The sequence below is a fragment of the Arachis stenosperma genome, chromosome 6 (assembly GCF_014773155.1).
Source record: "Arachis stenosperma cultivar V10309 chromosome 6, arast.V10309.gnm1.PFL2, whole genome shotgun sequence".
Classification (NCBI taxonomy): domain Eukaryota; kingdom Viridiplantae; phylum Streptophyta; class Magnoliopsida; order Fabales; family Fabaceae; genus Arachis; species Arachis stenosperma.
In genome coordinates, this window is record NC_080382.1 from 72243522 (window position 1) to 72248752 (window position 5231).

General features: G+C 37.5%; 1 non-coding gene across 1 annotated transcript; it reads left to right on the plus strand.

The window, feature by feature from the left end:
• Positions 1-4415: 4415 nt before the first annotated feature.
• Positions 4416-4523, plus strand: LOC130938349 (small nucleolar RNA R71). Its single transcript, XR_009069518.1, has one exon. It is a non-coding gene; the product is annotated as a small nucleolar RNA R71 (small nucleolar RNA).
• The last annotated feature ends 708 nt before the right edge of the window (positions 4524-5231 follow it).

Sequence of the window (5231 nt, forward strand, 5' to 3'; positions counted from 1 at the left end):
CTTTAAGCTAGAACCTTTTCCAAGGCAAGCTCGATAACGCGGTCACGAAGAACCTAGTTTTTGAACCGTATCGGTTAGGAGTTTTGATTCGATCTTTCGTAAATTGTCTCGGTTTGACGAACCGGACTCGATTCATGAGAGGAGAGAGATAATAGTATAATATTATCATTATATTAGTATTAGAAAATTCTTGAATGATATTATAAGGTTATCTGGTCTGTTTTTGTTAAAAATAGAAAATCGGTTTAACCGGGTTTACGGTTTACTGGTGCAGCTTAGCACCAGCACTCTCTAATGACTTTAGCAATGCTAAGGCCTCATCATACATGTTTTATTCTCATAATAAATATGTTACTAGTGTCATTTATGCTAGTAGCTCAGAAAATAATTTTTAGAGATGTTTTTACAAGTGTTCCGATACACCTAGTTTTAGTAGTTTTACACCAGAGATATTTTAATATTATTTTAATCCACCTTCAAGCCAACCAATCACAGCTCTCCTTACACCCCCAAGACACTCCAAGGCTGGTCATTTACTCCCTTTGGCCGAAAATGTGAAGAGAGAAAAGAGAGAAACTTTCATGAACACTTAATCTTCAAAGCTTGATTTCTTCTGAACTAAAACTCAAATCAAAACTCCGATTTCACCAAAATGATCCTCTCTTCTTCCTCTACATAACCATGTGACTTATCATGGCTGGAAATAAGGTGAGATGGCTGTTCCCTTCCCCTTTCAATTCGGTTTTCAAGGAAAACCATGCAAAACATGTGTTTTCTTGATGTTTTTCCTTAGGAATCATGCTTAACTTGACTTGAGGGCCAAGAAACATGAATTTCCAGCAACTCTAAGGTGATATATCTCTTCCTAACATGCTGAGTGAGATTTGGTCAGTTGAGAGTTTTTGGATTTAAAGTTGTTCTTGATGTGATTTAGGAAGAAAAAGTGCTTAAGGACCACCTGAAAGTCTAACTGAATTAGGAGCAGCAAAACCAGGTAGGGTTTGACGAATTTAATCTTGATTGATTGTGTTTGAGTTGTGTAATCATGATATGGTTTGGCTGTGCTTGAAATTGATTGTTTATATGAGTGATTCTTGTTGAAAGTTTGTTGAAAATTTGATGAAATTTGATGATATTTAAGCTATGAATGTTGTTCTTGAGGGCTGCTGGAAAACGAAACCCTAGGCCTTAAATTGGGGTTCAATTTGTGTTAAAATCATGTAGAAAAGATGGGGTTTTAGTGGCTGGGAATTTATTATGAATTTTGGTAAAAATCGGTTGCTGAAAAGATTGAAAAACGGGTAAAAACAGAGAAAGAATCTGAAGAATTTATGAAGAACACGAAGAACACTTTGAGTGTGGTGAAGAACAATGAAGAACACCTTTTTGATTCATAAAAGGGCAATGAAGTAATTATTTTGGTGTTTGAGGGGTTATTTTGTAATTTCTGAAAGTTAGGGTGGTAAAAGTAGAAATATTAAAAGTTACGGGTGGTAAAAAGTGAATTTTAAAGGTTAAAAGTAAAAGTGAGTTAATTTTCAAAAATTTAATAATAAAATAATAAATAATAATAAAATATTAAATAATAATATTTAATTAAAAATAATATTTTAATAAAAAATAATAAAATAATGCGAAAAGGCAGTTTTCTGTAAAAGCTTTAGAAAGACAACTTTAAGTGCAGAATCTCATAATTACCTTCATAAAACACTTAGGGAGTGGTAAGAACATATTAGTGAGGCAAAGATAAAAGAAAGATAAAAAGTTAAAGGAAAGATAAAAACCAAAGAAAAGTCTGTAAAGTTTTAATAACAGAAGAACAGACAGAGACTAGCGAACGAACTAGGGCAAAATAGTTAGTTCTTGATTTGCGACTAGGGTTAGGTATTATATGAAAAGTTAAACTGTTTCAGTATAGACTTAATGAACCTATACTTGGGACAGGCGAACTATTCATACCGAGATTTACATAAGCTTTAAATACATACGTTAAGCAGAGAAAAGAGTAACTAGAGCAGAGTAAAGAGATACAGAGAATAGAGTAAAGAGATAATGAGAAAAGAGTAATATAACAAAAAGAATAGAGGGGAAGAGTATAAGAATAAAGAGTTAAACCTTGTGGCATGATGTTCTGTTGTATGTTCATCTGCTGCTTTTCCATTGGCCCTAGAGGTCCTGTAGGCCCAAGTTCACCTACAGTGAGTTGTTATTCCTGTAGGCCGAAGTTCACCTACAGTGAATATCAATTGTGCATCTCAGGGTGTTGCTCCTGTAGGTCGAAGTTCACCTACAGAGAGTTATGATACCTGTAAGCCGAAGTTCACTTACAGGGGCGCCTTTTCTGTAAGCCGAAGTTCACTAACAGAGGTGCCATTTCTATAGGCCGAAGTTCACCTATAGAAAGTTGTTGTGTTGTGATTGAACAGAGAAAGAAAGAGGTAATGTATAAGAATGTGAAAGTGATGATAAATAACGAGACTAATAATGAATGATGGTAATGATAATGATTATGTGATGATCTGCTGCATGAAGGCAGTCAGATAGATGGTGGTACGACCACTGAGAATGCTTTCCTGGGATACCTTGCTATAATGCTTTGCTGTAAGACAAAGGTTGCTTACAGAGGTATCGAGATGAGTGTGCTCCTGTAAGACAGAGGTTGCTTACAGTGAGTATGTTGTTGCTCCTGTAAGACAGAGGTTGCTTACAGTGAGTGTGTTGTTGCTCCTGTAAGACAGAGGTTGCTTACAGTGAGAATGTTGTTACTTCTGTAAGACAGAGGTTGCTTACAGTGAGTCTGTTGGGCGTATATCGGCTAATAAGTGCCGCCCTGCAAGACAAAGGTTGCTTGCAGTGGATACCCTGCAAGACAAAGGTTGCTTGCAGTGGGTATTGCCAACAGGAAAGCCTTATCCAGACAGAGGTTGCTGGGTAACGTCGGGAGCGGGTATGTAACCGACAGATGAGCTCATTACCTGCACTAGGGCTAGACATGCATCATACTTGGTTGTGCATTTTCTCTATTATAATTGTTGCATGAATGTATGCTTTCTCTGTTTGTATTCTATTCTCTGTGTTTGTGTCTGTGTTTTACTTTCTTGTATTCTTCTGTTTGTGATCTTTTTCTGTTTTCTCTATTTTCTCTATTTATCTGTCTTCTGTTTACTACTTCTCTATATTCTGTTATTAGTCTGCTAAACAACACAAAATTAATGAACGTAACTAATAACCCCGGCCCTACTAAGAACTCCCCAGTTCTTACCCCTTCTCTCTCCCTTCCCCCTCCAGATAGAAGCATGAGTACCCTTCCGTAGTTCGCTGATGACTGTTCGTAAAGAGGATTCTGCTCTAGGTAGTCGTCTGAGTCTAGGGTGAATTCTGTTCTCTGTTCATATGTATATACGGTGAGGCCAGCCAACGTCTGCACCCCGCTTATCTACAAACTTTAACCTAAATCCTGTGTACGAGACTCCTGTTGTGTGGCTACTTGATGAGGTACCAGAGAGACGTCATATGGCAATGTCTGATCGTGCAGAGGAGTAACACATGATGTTCTACCTTTTGATGATGTTCCACCTGACTTGAGTTTTGAAGACTTAGAACGTACTTTCCCTCGCTTTAGTAGTTTAGAGGGACTAGGTGAGTATAGAGTCTAGGCTAGCCTGGGTGCCAGCTTAGGGACCTCTTGAACAGGTCAGGACCTGGGATGTTGTATGTATATATATGTATATAGTTATTATCTAGCTATATCTAGGGGTGTTCTAACTAACAGTCTATATTCTAATAAAGGCTGAATCACCGAATGTTGTCAACTACTTGTGATGTGTTTATGTGTGGTTGTTTGTAACTGTTTTATATATTATTAGTTGTTAATTGATTATGAATGATACTGTTTGTTAATCCAAATATTTTCAAAAAAAAAAGTACCTCGCAAAATAACTACGCTTTTAACAACGAATCAGGCTCATATAGTAAATAATAGATAATAATTAGGAAGACAAGTTGGTAGCGCTCAGTTTCTAGTATGATCATGACTTACCAGAAATTGGGTCGTTACACTCAGGATCATAAGCTTCTTCTTCAGATGAAGCATCCTTAGTACTGCTAGGTGCAGCTTGCATTCCAGACAGACTTTGAGAAATCAAATTGACTTGCTGAGTCAATATTTTGTTCTGAGCCAATATGGCATTCAGAGTATCAATCTCAAGAACTCCTTTCTTCTGATTTGTCCCATTGTTCACAGGATTCCTTTCAGAAGTGTACATGAATTGGTTATTTGCAACCATTTCAATTAGTTCTTGAGCTTCTGTAGGTGTCTTCTTCAGATGAAGAAATCCTCCAGCAGAGCTATCCAAAGACATCTTGGACAGTTCAGACAGACCATCATAGAAAATACCTATGATACTCCATTCAGAAAGCATATCAGAGGGACATTTTCTGATCAATTATTTGTATCTTTCCCAAGCTTCATAGAGGGATTCTCCTTCCTTCTATCTGAAGGTTTGGACTTCCACTCTAAGCTTACTCAATTTTTGAGGTGGAAAGAACTTTGCCAAGAAGGCATTGACTAGCTTTTCCCAAGAGTTCAGGCTTTCTTTAAGTTGTGAGTCCAACCATATCCTAGCTCTGTCTCTTACAGCAAAAGGGAATAGCATAAGTCTGTAGACCTCAGGGTCAACCCCATTAGTCTTGACAGTGTCACAGATTTGCAAGAATTCAGCTAAAAACTGATGAGGATCTTCCAATGAAAGTCCATGGAACTTGCAATTCTGTTGCATTAGAGAAACTAATTGAGGCTTAAGCTCAAAGTTGTTTGCTCCAATGGCAGGGATAGAGATGCTTCTCCCATAGAAGTCGGGAGTAGGTGCAGTAAAGTCACCCAACACCTTCCTTGCATGGTTGGCATTGTTGTTGTTTTCGGCTGCCATGGGTTCTTCTTGTTTAAAGATTTCTGTTAGGTCATCTACAGAGAGTTGTGCTTAGCTTCTCTTAGCTTTCGCTTCAAGGTCCTTTTAGGTTCCGGGTCAGCCTCAACAAGCATGCTTTTGTCTTTGCTCCTTCTCATATGAAAGAGAAGAGAACAAGAAAATATGGAATCCTCTATGTCACAGTATAGAGATTCCTTGAGGTGTCAGAGGAAAAGAAAAATAAAAGGAAGAAGTAGAGAATTCGAACTTATCAAGAAAGATGGAGTTCGAATTGTGCATTAAGGAATAGTGTTAGTCCATAAA